A 15,042-nucleotide genomic window follows, 5' to 3' on the forward strand; every position below is an offset into this window, starting at 1 on the left:
GTGATGCGAAGGCCTCTGGTTGCTTTAGGCAATGATTTATTTCAAAAGCTGTCTTCCCTCCTGAAAGTCAAAATCAACAACCTATAAACCAGGCAGACTCCAACTACACCAGACAAATACTAATCTACTAAATGCCTATTACTAGAATGACCAGTAGCAAAAATGATGATCTTCACAAGAAATTCATGCGCCTCCCTTGGGGCTCCCTGCCTGGAATCAGGTCATTTTAAGGAGTCCTTTAATATAACTGTGCATTGAAAGGCAACTGCTATTGGTGTGCTCAGAGCACACTATCAGAAGGCAGCCCACTCCCTGAGCTTTGGCTGCTGAAGGCAAGGGCCATTAACCGGCCTTCCAGTTCTTCATCACAGAATTCTACCAGAGTGACCCTGAGTGATCCCAGGGTCAAAGGCCATTTGCCTGGGGTGTGCTCTCTGAAGCTGATATCTCTGGGCCTGGGCCTTGGATTGTAAGTATTGCTTAGACTTTCTTGAATGCAATGCTCAGTAAAATAAAATAAAAAGCAGATGCCACCGCCCCCGGAGCTGCCCATGACTAGCCATGATGAACCCCATCATGTTCTTCAACAACCCATCGACGGTGAGCCCTTGGGCCACATCTCCTTTGAGCTGTTTGCAGACAAAGTTCCAAAGACAGCAGAAAACTTCTGTGCTCTGAACACTGGGGAGAAAGGATTTGGTTATAAGGGATCCTGCTTTCACAGAATTATGCCGGGTTTTATGTATTAGGGTGGTGACTTCACATGCCATAATGGCACAGCCGGCAAGTCCATCTATGGGGAGAAATTTGAGGATGAGAACTTGGTCCTGAAACATACAGGTAGGTCCTGGTACCTTGTCCATGGCAAATGCTGGACCTAACACAAATGGTTCCTAGTTTTTCCTCTGCACCGCCAACCCTGAGTGGGTGGGTGGCAAGCATGTGGCCTTCAGGCAGGTGAAAGAAGGCCTGGATATTATGGCAGCCATGGAGTGCTTTGGGTCCAGGAATGGCAAGACCAGCAAGAAGATCGCCATTGCTGACTGTGAACAACTCTAATAAATTTTATTTGTGTTTTATCTTAACCACGAGACCATTCCTTCTGTAGCTCAGGAGAGCACCTCTTCACCCCAATTTGCTTGGAATGTTCTATAATCTTTGTGCTCTTTCCACAGTTCATTGGGTTCCATAATTTCCTTACCCCTTCCCAGTCTAGTTGGATTGCAGAGTTAAGTTTATGATTATGAAATAAAAACTAAACAGTTGTCTGTCAAAAAAAAAAAAAGATATTTACATCATGATCCAGTTACAGGAATATTTGAAAACAATGGGTAGAGAAATCAGTTTAGCAGTTTAGTGAGAACACACATTTTTAATAATTAATTGGAATGGAATGGAACTGAATGGCACAGAATGAAATTAAACAGAACAGAACAAAATGAAACAGAACAGAACAGAACAGAATAGAAGAGAATAGAATTGAATAGAGAGTGCATTGCATATAGTAATGATTACGTATCTATCTATCATCTATCAATCTATCTATGAACTGGGACATCATGTTTAATTTATTTCCTCTTGTGGGTCATAGGCAAAAATGTCTGAAAGACCCCAATCTAAAGGAATGCCAACAAAGGGGGTTGGAATTGAGGGTTTGAATGAAAATCCATAATAAGATTTGAGAACATTGAGTAAATTATACTCCTTCTCTGACTGGGTTCTTTCAATGGTTCTTCACCCTCACTCCCTAGCAACCCCCTTCCTTGTTTGGTGTCCACAGTCACATGTGATCGCACATCATGGCTGGCCACTTATATCACCCTCTCATCTTAGGCTTCAGCTATTTGCAGTTTGGGTAACAATCCAAGATCCCTCATTCCTACTGGCTTCTGCTCATATTTCTTCTACCTAGAATTCACGTTCTCACTGTTCTTTGCCTTGGTAGCTCCTACTCATGCTTTGAATTGCTCAGTCAAATTGCCAGCTACCCCGTCCTGGAAGCTTTCTTGAATAACTCAGCATTCATTCATTCGAAATTTAACAAATATTCACAAAACACAGACCTAGATACTGGAGATATTATGGTCAACAAGACAGAAGCACCCGCCTTCCTGGTGCTTACATCCAGTGGATAGATGATAAAAAACAACTAAATATGTAATACATTGTCATTGATGACAAATGAAGCACAGTAAGGGAGAGAGTATGTAATAGAGAAAGGCTTCACTGAAGGGGGAATTTTGAGCAGAAAATTGAGTTAGGCTGCAGAGCAAGCCATGAGTATGTCTGCAGGAACAGTGTCCAGAATAAGGGAATAGCGAGTGCAAAGAACCAAAAGCAGGAACAAGTTCAGTGTTCTCTGGTTGACTAAGAGCTGGTTATTCCTCCTTCCAGGCTCCTTAGCACCTCCTATATAATTTTATTAAATCAAATTATAATGTTTTCCTTTGCTTTTCCCCCCTACTTCAATATGAACTTCTTGATGACATCTAGGACTAATCAGATATAGTCCCCTCTACATATTTGAGTATGTGAAGAAAGAAATCAATAAATGATTCAGAAAATGACTGATAGAATGAATAAATGAGAAAAGCTTTTCCCCCATCTCTTCTTAGAATCTTCCAGAATGAGGCTGGTATATGTATCCAGGAGGAGCAATGGCAAGGATATAGTTCACCCTCGACTATATAGACAAGGAAATTGGTACTCAGAGAAGAAAAGTCACTGTCAAAGGCCTCACTGGAAATTAGTGGAAGAGTCAGGACTTAGTTCCAGGTCTCTTAAAAAATGCAGGTTTATTTTTATTTTTTAAAGAATTTTTTTATTAATATTTAGAAAGAGAGGAAAGGAGAGGGAAGAGAGAGAGAGAGAGAACATTGATGTGAGAGCAAAACATTGATCAGCTGCCTCCTGCATGCCCCCCTACTGAGGATTGAGCTGCAACCTAGGCATGTACCCTGACAAGGAATCGAACCAGCAACCTTAAGTGAATGGGATGATGCCCAACCAATTAAGCCACACTGGCCATGGTGAGATCCAGGTTTAGACAAGTAGTCTTTCCATTAGTCCTGGACTACACCCAGAAAGGAAGAGAGAAACAGGGGAGATGTGACTGTCTGTCGTCAGCATTCAGGAGGACTCTGAGAAATGAACACTTTAAAAGGAAAACTCTGGAAAGAAAAAACAAATTCCCTAGAACCAACCCAACAGATATAAGCAAAACCAAAAGAAGTGGTAAATAGTTTGGTTAATTCTGTGAAAAATATTCCGCATTAAGCTGAACCATCCAAACTCATTAGTTTGGAAAGTAAGCTGCCTTTCAAAATATAGTTGTGTTAAATCAATGTTTAGAAATTCCTCTTGGCTCTGCAAATATTCAGTCTTGTGAGAAGAGATGCTATGACCCTGAACATGTTTTTAACCATCTAAAAAATGAATCCCAGAATATTGGAGCTAGAGGGAGAAAATAAACAACCCCAAAGTCCCCATTTCATAATACAGTGAAGGAGACAGCAATGACAGCAATGGGTGGGCCCCATTGCTCAGAACCCAGGTCTATTTCCTCTCTTTTGGGGTTCTTGGGTCCCACTGTACTGGCTCTAGCCTGCCCGTAGCAGACTATTTTCCTTCTTCAACTTGGTGAGAGAAGAGTCCTCCCAATTATAGGATTGGGATTTATTAAGATAATTAAAAAGTGCTGAACTCTGTTGGCCTCCTCCCAGATTCCAAAATGTCAGAGAAAGATGTTCTCTCATCAAATTAAGTGTCAGATGAAAAGGGCCCCAGGGAATCTTAAATCCAAAGACCCTTTCTTATCTCACTCTGTTTTTCTTTGAACTCTCACACTTTAAATAAGGCTTAATGCGAGCTGATCTCAGAAATATCCATTTTTCTCAGTACAGCTTATATTGGGAGATTTGGAGATTTCTCCCAGATAATGATAAGGTGGTGAAATGTGCTCAGGGACAATAATATGACTTGGAGAGTTTTCTATTTCTTACCCAAGAGTGAAAGAATTAGAATATTGTATATTTTTATGTAAACTTTTAATTTTAGAATAATATTAGGTTTATTTTTTTTTTGGGGGGGGGGCAAAGATAATACAGAAAGTTCCCTTATTTTCCTCACCCCTTTCCCCTATTACTAGCATCTTACATTACCATGGTATAATTGTCACAACTAAGGAACCAAGATTGGTAACCAGTAGTAACTAACCTGTATACTTTATTTGGATTTCACTACTTTCCCCCTAATTTCCTTCTTTTCTGTTCTAGTTTTCCATGCAGGAAACCATAATACATTTAGTCATCTAGTCTCCTTAGCGGTCTCTGGTCTCCATCGGTTCCCTCAGACTTTGTTTTTGTTGGCCTTGACATTTTGGGGATTGCTGGTCAAAGACTCCACACACTGTCCTTCCATTTGAGTTTGTCTTGTATCTTTTTCAGAGTTACAGTGGGTTTTTAGGTTTGGGGAAGGAAGACCACAGACCTGAGGTGCCATTTTCAACACATCATATCAAGGGTGCATGCAATGGACATGACTTGTCACTGATGGGAACCTAAATTACCTCTCTGAGATATGAACTAGATAAAATAATACTTTTTAAAAAAATCCTCACCCAAGGGTATTTTTCCATTGATTTTGAGAGAGAGTAGAAGGGAAGGAGGAGGGAGAGAGAGAGAGAGAGAGAGAGAGAGAGAGAGAGAGAGAGAGAGAGAGAGAGAGAGATGAGACAGACACATTGATTGGTTGCCTCTTGCATGAACCCTGACCTGGGCCATGGAGTGAGCCTGCAACCTAGATATGAGCCCTTGACCGGGAATTGAACCTGTCACCATTGGTCCATGGGCCAACATTCTAACCACTGAGCAAAACTGGCTAGGGCAAAATGACACAACTTTTTAACCACATGGCAGATATCAACTTATTTGCCAATACTCCTCTCACTACACTCTCCAGGCAGTTTTAAAAACATACCACCTATTCCCCTCTAGCCCTTTGTTTATGCTGCTGTCTTGCCCTGGAACCCACTTTCTCCTTTGTCTTGGCTAATCCCCATTCAGTTTTGACTTTACTTACATTACTTCTTCTGGGACCTTCACTACCTATTAGGAAGGATCGGGATCCCCCTGCTTTGCTCCCACAGCACCCTCTGCAGACCACTGTCACACTGCTTCCTATGTGCTCACTGCTTTCCCATCTGAGCTCCTTAAGGAAAATGACCATGCACTTATTACATTATCCTTAGGCTCTAGTACATAGAAGAAACTTAAGAAATGCTCATTGAATAGATGAATAAATGAATAAATCTGAGCCTCCTAACACTGATTAGTAGGTAGTATCTCCACTTTAAAATGGGAAACTGAGGCATGGGGTTACTAGATAACTTCCCTAAAGTCACACAGCTGGTAAGGACAGAGCCAGGACTCAAGCCCAGGTCCTCTGACTGTGTCCTTCTTGTCAACATGAATGCTGATATTCTATGAATGTGAAACTCCAAGTTTTGTCTGCTACCTGGCAATGTGTGTAAATCCTTTAGTAACTGCAACTTTGGTATTAGGTTGTTGTTTTTTTCTTCATCTAGGTTCAGCTGTTGCCATTTGGGCCTTGATTACAGGTTTCTAATTTAGTGTAATGTACTTCAGTCCAATACCAATTGTAAGAACCCCATATTCTCTCTTAAAATTTGATACAGAATACCCTAGGGATTCCAAAGGCTTGTCTCTCTCAAATGAAGTTTTATTTTAAGAGTGTGCCTAGTGTTGGAAGACCAAATGTGATTTTACATAGTAATGTAAAGTTACATTATTTGCACTCTCTGTTCATGATATTTTTCTAGAAAAGCAATTGCTAGTTTAAATTTAGATATACTCAAGGGTCCCAGTTCATAAATATCAAATTTTGAGCTCTTCCTTGTTTGAGAGGATGACACAGAGATCATGAAGGTTGTTTAGACAGATGGGGATGAAGCCATGTCCTGAACCTGCTCTCAGTGTCCTTTCTCTCCATCACTCCGCCTCCACAATAGTTGGCTGGATTCCAGAATACAAAATATGTACATAAATTCCCCATGGAATATGATGAAATCATGGGCCATACGGACAGCTCTTCTCCCATCTCTTCTTTGTGCTCCTTTTACTTTTTACTTTTCCTCCTCTTCCCTCTACTTGAACAAGTGTGTTACAATAAGAGAGAGAGAGGGGATGAGAGAGAGAGAGAGAGAGAGAGAGAGAGAGAGAGAGAGAGAGAGAGAGAGAGAGAGAAGAGAGAAGAGAGAGAGAGAGAAGTGGGCAGAGTTCCAAACTCATTTTAACATCTAAACTTAACCTACAGCTAAATAAACATATGCTGGATTTTCTAGACCAGTTCCAATTTCAAGTATTCTGTTCGCTCTCCCTGAAGAATTTCTCACCGTGCTAAGTTAAAAACAGGGACCTCACCACTCATGGCAAAAGGAAGTTTCAGAAGAATGGCAACACTGGTGGAGTTGGCACTCTACATCCCTTTTGTTTTCTCTCCCAAAGTCCCAGGTCACTGGTTTCCCGTTAATTGTTTGTTAAGTGTCCTATCCACTGCCATCCACAACTACTTGCCCAAGGACATCCCAGCTAGGACAGCGGTCATCAAATTGCTACACTCCCCTACTCTGCTTTCTTTTGCATGGCCTCCAAGCTAAGAATGGTTTTTGCTTTCTTAAATGATTAAAAGTATGTCAAGAGGATTATAAGAGTTTTTGACATTTGAACAGGACATGAAAGTAACTTTTAATGTCCACAAATAAAGTTTTGAGTTTCATCAATTACAATTTGTAGACACCAGTTTTCTCTCTTTACATGTAAGGACCTACATAATTACCCCAATATTGCCTCCTGGTGTACAACGCTTAAAATACTATTTGCTATCTGCCTCTTTACATAAAAAATTGGCCTCCTCTCATTATAAAGAAAAACTGTGATGCTCTGGTTAAAAGCTCAGGTTTAGAATCAAGCAGACTTGTATGAAATTCCCAGCTGTGGCACTTTGGAGCTGGGTGACTTTGAGCACATGACCCCTCACAAGTTTACTCAATGATTACATGGGAAACATGGCATCTGCTCTATGATAACGCTGTCAGGATGAAGTGAAATGACGCGTATAAGGCACTTCAGCATATGCCTGGCATATAAAACACTCAGAGAGTGCCAGTGATTGTCAGTGTCTACAGCATCATCCCGGTCATCCTTGTCACTGTTAGAGAGAAGTTCTTCAGAAGTTCAGTACTGAGACCCCAAATCTCTGTAAAGTGGGTCCTCCCAAGAAATGGTGGTTACCAGGAGAAGGCTGATGGCAGGAAAGCATGCAACACCCCCTTTCAGGCTCCTTGATCTGAAGAAGTTGTGATAACAGAGAAACTGCAGGTGGGACACTCGGTGAGATGCTGATCTAAATAAGTTTATGCACAGTATGGCGTCTATGAGGTTAAATCTTCACAGAGGAGGCATTTTCCTCTTAACAGAGTTACTGTGCCAAATAAATCTTTAGTTATTGAAATGAGTATACGATGGAGGAGGGAGATTGCTCGATGATGGTTAAAAAAAGAATACACATTTAATCTATTTGCACATGGAGCAGCCTTCCCTTAGTCCTTGCCATTTCCAACTCACATACTTCTGATAGTCCCATTCGGGATCATTCAGTCACCGTGCCTCTGCTTCCTCCGAACCGCATTTACATTACATATACACACACTTTAATCTGTCTTGGAGAAAGCCAAAGATGCAAAAATAGCATTGCAGTCTTTCTTTTTAAATATTTATTTGCATTATAAATGCCATATAACCATGTCACTGAAAATGTGGGGAAGGAGGGGATAAAAGGGAAAACCAATATCTCACCCCAGATCTTATTTTTCCTGAGCATATGCCTTTTTAGAGTTGTAATATTTACATAGTTCTATTCATATTATTCAACAATTTCACATACTACAATCAAGTTGGTAGACCATTTTTTATATTAGTTACCATCTTTATAACCATTATTGAGTCATAAGCAGGACACAGCTAACCCAAATGGCAACTCTGAGGGAAATAAAGACTCCTTTCTTCACGCCAGCACAGTCCCACACCAAGTACAGTGCTGGGCGAGACTAGATTTCAGTCTCCACTGAGCTCCTCTGGTCCTTGGTTGAGTGGCCTTGTGCAGTGAACAACCTAAACACTGCACCTGGTGGCTCTGGCCATGTGCACATCTGCTCTCCACATCTCCATCCTGGAGCCCTTGACTATGCATCACAAGACGTCAGCTGTGGGCCCTCAGGGCTGTCCCTTCACCTGTCTTCTTACACCAAGTGCATCTGGATCTGCTTTAAAGGTGTGATAGTTGTAGTGACGCCAAGGATAGGCAGGGGGAAATCATGTGGATCACAGGCAGGCCTCAGGAGTCAAATGCCTCCGTTAAAATCCCTCTCTTCTACTGACTGTCGGACAGTGTATTTGGCCTCAGTTTCTGTCACAGAGCTCCTGAAACCCTTGGGATTTCCTGAGGGCTAGGAGTGTCTTTTATTATTCACAACAAGCCCTTTTTGACCACATAGCATTTATGCTAATGGGCTACTACAAGGTGGGGTTCCCTAGACAGCTTCTGGACAGGGGCTGGTCATCAGAAAAACCAAACCTGTGATTAGAGGGTGAGAACTTTCAGCTCTTGCCCCCTCCCACCCCATCCCTGACCTCAATGGAGGGAAGGAGGGCTGGATATTGGGTTATACCAATACGTGGACAATGAGAGTCAGAGAGCTTGTGAGTCAGAGAACTCGCTGGGAGGGTGGTGTGCATTGGTAGTCAGCTGGGCCAACATGTGGGTGGCCTGGGAACTCCATTTGCGTTTGGTGTCTGAAGTGAGGGCAGTCCTGTGGGGCCTGCACTAACTCTAAGTAGCTAGTGTCAGAATTGAATTGATTTATTGGAGAATTGATATGAAAAAAACACACACATATATTTGGTCTCGGGAGACACTACCTAACAACCTTCACTGAGTGCCACTGATAGTTCACAGAAGAGGGGAAGAGATTTCCCCAGCGTGGTCCACACCCTTCAAATCCCACCCCTTCACAAGCGCCCACAGCGGGTGCAGACACACTTATCAGGCTAAATACTCCCAGTATACAATCACCCAGGACTCATTTGGGGAAATGATAGTTTCAAACACAGTAGAAAGAAACTAATTCTGGAAGCTCTTCATAATTTGAAAAGTTTGTCTCTTCCCATGGCATCTGTAAGTCACATTATCCTGCAGAGTAGAATTTCGCCCTTTTATTCAACCTCCCCTTCCAAGCTAGGCCTCTTGGAGCTTGCAGGGAAAAAGAACAGGGCTGCCTTCATTACTGGAAGAATGAATCCCTTGCAGGGATTCATTTAAATACTTAGCCAAAGGCCCCTGTTCTCTGTAGTTCTGTCTAGGGAAGGGAGGAGAGGAAGTTCCTTGATCTCTCAGTGACTCCAGGTTCTGCTCTTAGCTTCATCAACATTTTCTTCAAGTCTCTGCAGTGGCCCTCAGCATTTCGAGATTTATCTTTCTGCTCCTTTGCACCCTCACCTGCACCCTCCTCACCAAACTGTATGCACCTCAAAGACAGGTTGGCTCACTTTGCACAGCAGAGCCTACCAGCGTGCCCAGCCTTCACAGGCATCTCGTGAATCAGTGAGCACGTTTGTGTGTGTCTGTTTTTGCAAATTAGGAATTCGTGAATTAATGAATTCATGGCTAATTGGGATAATGAGGCCCACCTTGCAGGACCCTGGTCAGGAATAAGTAAGAAAACTTTGGGAAAACCCAAGCATACTTCCTAGCCTTTGTCTGTGCTCAGTAAATGTTACATTTCCTCCCTTCATTTTCCAAATACAAAGTTCCCATTTCAATTCTATGGCTTTATGACATCATTATCATGTATGTGTTGTTTTACTGTTGTAATTGGACACACGTAAGGGCCTCAGCTCAGTTTCTGTCCCAGTGTTCAGCTATTAGGCATGCTATTGTAACACTATCGCAGGGTATTCCAGGGAGCAAATCTCTATTTGCATTTTGTAAGCAAAGAGCTTTTTTCTGCTAAGAATGATTCAACACTATGTGCAGTATCTATTTGCGATTATAATATCTGGGTCTCTTGGGAAAACAAAAGGATATATAGAAGATTGTCTCTCATCCAGATGCAGTGGGGTGGGGGGAATGCATCACCATATTATAAGGATTTAGGAAGAAAGTGGCTAGGAATATCTTAATTTAAAGTAATATATGCAAACTACCCACCATTAAAGGAAGACAGTCTTTCCCAAAAGGGAGGAAAGGGGACATATGAAAATATTGCAGTCATTTAGAGAAAAAGTTGCTATAAATATCCCAACTCAAAAGCAGATACTAAAACTATACAGCCATAACCAGTATGTGAACACAATGCCTTTCTAGATATTACACTTGATTAGGAAAAGAGAAAGCATTTTCAAGAATTGATTTTCCATTTTACTGTGTATATTTGTGCTTTCTTTTATCTTTTCTTAATGAGGGAAATCAAAAGAAAATAAGACACTGCTAAGTCAAGTTAGGTTCATTTTAGTCCATCAGAGTTTGTTTTTCCCCAAGAATCAGGTAACCTAGACAGTGTTTGAAATAATTTAAGGTGGGATTTTGTTTTTCTTAGTCATGGCTAACTTCCTCACAAAACAATAACAAAAACAGGCCGGCTCTGCCCTGGGCTGTATAAAACTGAAACTTAACATCCATGAACCAAGCCACAGTTGCTTAACCATCTTCAGATTCCCAGCCACTGTTTCCCGTGGATGGAACCAGGGGCCCTTCAGTATGGTCACCATGGCATCTATTCTCTCCTTCTCCGTGATGACAAACTTGTTGGTGTGGCCAAGCTGCAATCAAAGAAGAATGAATTCTGCTCTCATGTGTCCCTCTTTGGAGGGAGCAGAATTCAAGGGGGCTCCTGGCTGGGGTCTTCTTAGCAGGAGAGAAGCCAGATTATCTGCGCAGCTTCATTTTATACCCATTACAATTGCAATATGGTGGGTCTGATGCTGTAATGATCACTTGGCAGCCAGCCATGGTTTCCCCTCTGGCTCTGGCTCTGGCTCTGGCGCTGGCTCTGGCTCTGGCAGGGAGTCGCTTTCAGAACCATTGGTGCCCAGGCTTCCTTCTTTTGTCTGTAAACCAAAAGGCTGGCCATTCAGGCTGCAACAAGCCCAACTCGGTACCCACAGCCAAAGAAGCAAAGCAGCAGCCCATAAATATATCTGACTAAGTCATCAGGGATTAGAAAACAGAGTCTGGCAATAAATATGGTAATTAGGTAATTGGAGACTTTCCTCTCGGGGTTCTTTGAAAATGCAACCTCAGAACTGGAGTCCACTGCTGATTTTTGCACGACTAAGGAGAATTATTATGAGAGTGGAAACTTTTTAATGGCATTTAAATATTTTTGAGTGGCGAGTTAATAACTTTTCTGTCCACACTAGGAAAATTTTAATGGTGCAGTTGGGAAAAAGCCCCCCCATCCTGGCCCCAAACTGCTGCTGATGAAACTGGCAGCTCTAGAGCCAACGCGCTTCTCTGGAAGCCAAACGCAGCTTGGCTTGGGTATATAATGAGCACTTGGTGAGTGCTTAAGAGTTCAGTTCAGCTGCTATTTAGGGGAGAAAAAAAAGAAGTGGTATTTTTCTAATTTAATAGCATCGAACTTTTAATTATGTTTTGCCATTTCACAGAGGACTGCTTTGGGTTTAATCAATTTACACGTTGTGGTTTAGCTTAGTGTGTTTGCTGTATGGAGGCCTTGATCCTTCCCCTTATGTTTGGAAAAGGAAGAGAGAAGGCAGCTAGCTGTGACTTCCTTCAGAAGGTCACTTCTGAACACCCAAGACTGCGTCTGAGCTCCTCCTGGGCCATGGGTCTTGTCTTCCCCCCATATCTTCCCCCATATCCTAACAGGGACAACTGTCTTGACATCAAGGGTTTTTTGTCTTCCCTCCTCCCTGCGCTCTGGAGCTCCTCTAAGGAAAAGACTACATGCTATTCCCTATGGGATTCCTGGTTCTTCCACAGCCTCTGTCCTAAAATGGACTAAAAATAGATATTTATTAAATAAACGAGGGGGTATAAAAATTCCACGCATTGCGAAGATTCCATGTTCTCTTTTCCTGTTAAGACTATTTGCATAATCTTTGTGCTCTACTAAAATGTAATATTTGAGGAATGGAGATAAGAGGACCTTGGAATGTCATTTTCAATCTGATTAATGATAAAAACTACACTCAAACATTAAAATCCAGATTTTCTTGCAAAATTCTAGGGTAGAGGGGGATTTGTAATACTTTTGCTTCATATTATTATATTACTATTATTATTATTTTATTATTATTACTAGAAGGCTGGTCCCCAAAATTCGTGCACTCTGGGGGCGGGGGGGAGGTCCCTCAGCCTGGCCTGTGCTCTCTCACAGTCTGGGAGCCCTCAGGGGGGATGTCCAACTGAAGGCTTAGGCCAGGGCCTAAGTCTTCAGTTGGACATCCTTAGCACTGCCGTGGAGGCTGGCTTCCGGCTGAGCGGAGCTCCCCCTGTGGAAGCACACTGACCACCAGGGGGCAGCTCCTGCATTGAGCGTCTGCTCCCTGGTGGTCAGTGTGCATCATAGCGACTGGTCGTTCCACTGTTCGGTTGATTTGCTTATTAGCCTTTTATTATATAGGATTTTTAAGATCCCCAGTAGATTCCAAAACACTGAAAGTCCTGATTTTGAAATCAGATCACCCAATCCCTTCAACTGATGACTGAGGTCACTGAGTCTGCAAAGGTCACATTGCAAGTTAAGTGTCAGGGGTAGAACTTGGACCTAGGTTTCCTGATTTTCAGGGTTTTTTTTTTTTATCTCTTTCATGTGGGTCAAGTCCTTAAAAGTCTACCCAGTATCTATTGTATGCCAGCACTCCGCTGAATATTGGAAATAAAAGACACATAACAATAAAGCTCTTTATTGAATACTTCCTATGGATATGGCACTGAGGGAAATGCTTTATATAATATACCCCTGTAACATAAATATTATTATCACCAAATCAGCGAATTTCAACTTAAAAAGGTTAACTTGCCCAACAGGAAAAATCTCTTGTTTTTAAACAGCAGGCCCTTCCATCAAAGAATTCTGTCTAACAGGAGAGATAAGATAAGCAATGATGAAATAATGCAACGGACCTGATTTGATAGGTTTCTCCTCCCCCCATCCTTCCTCCTCCCTACCTTTCCTGGAGCTGTGACCTTGATAACGTAACTCTAACTGGGGAGGAGACTGACTCTCTTCAGCATACCAAGATACAGATATGTCTATAGGAGCTGGTCTTTGTGGAATAAAGATCTGAATTTTTAGAAAATATAATCCACTTGGATGCTTGACTGATGTGGCTTGGTGGTTGAGCTTGGACCTGTGAACCAGGAGGTCACGATTTGATTCCTGGTCAGGATACATGCCTAGTCAGGGTACATGCCCAGTGGGGGGCATGTGGGAGGCAGCTGATGGGTGATTCTCTCTCATTGATGTTTCTGTCTCTCTCTCCTTCTCCCTTCCTCTCTGAAATAAAAATAAAATATATTGTTTTATTATATAAAAATAAAAAATATAATCTACTTAGAGACTAGAGCTCTGTGAAGTTCAGTGTTTTTCCTTCCGACCCCTAACCCTCCAAACCTGAAGCCCCTGCTAGGCCTCTACCAGGTACAGAAACAAACAGATAAGAAAATAACTAACAATGAAGGGTGGACATTGTTTCAGGGTAGGACAGGGGAGTGATGGGGTTAAAGGGCTCAGGGTGCTGATTTTGGAGAAAAAAAAAGTGGGAAAGAGCCCATGAGATTACACTCAGCAGATGACGAAGGTGGCAAAAGAATGTGCTTGGAAATCCTAGGACAAAACCCACAAATTCATTAATTGGAGCTCAGGGGCAAGATGAATGACCTAATCATTTGTGGATTCTCCATTGGTTGGGTTATGTCAACAGAAATGGGAACTATATTGTCCAGGACTCCTTGTGCTCTTTGGGTTCTCCCTGCTGTTATCAGCATTTTATTTTATTTTTAAATTTCTTTATTGATTAAGGTATTACATATGTGTCCTTTTCACCCCATTACCCTCTCCCCCCCCCCCCATCTCCCCAACTCATGTCCTTACCCCCCTGTTGTCAGTGTCCATTGGTCAGGCTTATATGCATGCATACAAGTCCTTTGGTTGATCTCTCCCCTTTACCCCCACCCTCGCCTACCTTCCCTCTGAGGTTTGACGGTCTGAATGATGCTTCTCTGTCTCTGATATCAGCATTTTATAACACACTGTTCCACCTCTTCTCTCCCATGATGGGATGGAACAGAGAGCAGAGCTTTGAGTATTTTCCAGAAATGCTATGGAACCCAGATAAAAGAGAAACTAATCACCTGAGGATAGGGTGGAGGAGATAAAGAATATTATCAAGGGAGGTTTGGGGAGACTTGAGCTACTGGAAGAGTCTACACTAGCCTTTGGAAAGGGATGTCACCAACAGAAATCACAGTTTGATGTTCTATTACCATTGGGGCTCATATCTCAACAATAATGTTGATGCTGAAAATTTTTGTTACTTCATGTGTTAATACATATGCAAATGTATTATTATATCAGGAAATTTATATACAATTATAGAAATGGCAAACTCAGTTTTCTTTGTGATTTTATATATTTACCTGCATGCACTTAAAAAAAAATGTTGTGAGAAGTAAGTTCAAAGGCCAAGGGGTCTGTGACACAAAAAAAGTGTAATTACTGCTTACAGAGTAAATACCAGGAATCTTGTTTTTAGTATGCAAACCTGATGTGTCTGTTATAGCGGTCCTACACTGCAGGAGACAAGAAATTAAAGAGGAGAATGGCTTCCCAATAGCCTTGAGTGATGAATTCTATTCAGGGAGAATCAGAGACCCTGAGTCCACCAAGGGACTACACTTTGGGAGATCCTGGTAAGGGTTATATGTTTATGTATGTGT

The 15,042-nt window shown here is 42.0% G+C and overlaps 1 pseudogene; it reads left to right on the forward strand.

Moving 5' to 3' along the window:
* The first annotated feature begins 561 nt into the window (after window positions 1-561).
* On the forward strand, window positions 562-1,059 carry LOC114232089 (peptidyl-prolyl cis-trans isomerase A-like; annotated as a pseudogene).
* Window positions 1,060-15,042: the final 13,983 nt, after the last annotated feature.

Source organism: Eptesicus fuscus, chromosome 19, assembly GCF_027574615.1.
Source record: "Eptesicus fuscus isolate TK198812 chromosome 19, DD_ASM_mEF_20220401, whole genome shotgun sequence".
Taxonomy (NCBI): domain Eukaryota; kingdom Metazoa; phylum Chordata; class Mammalia; order Chiroptera; family Vespertilionidae; genus Eptesicus; species Eptesicus fuscus.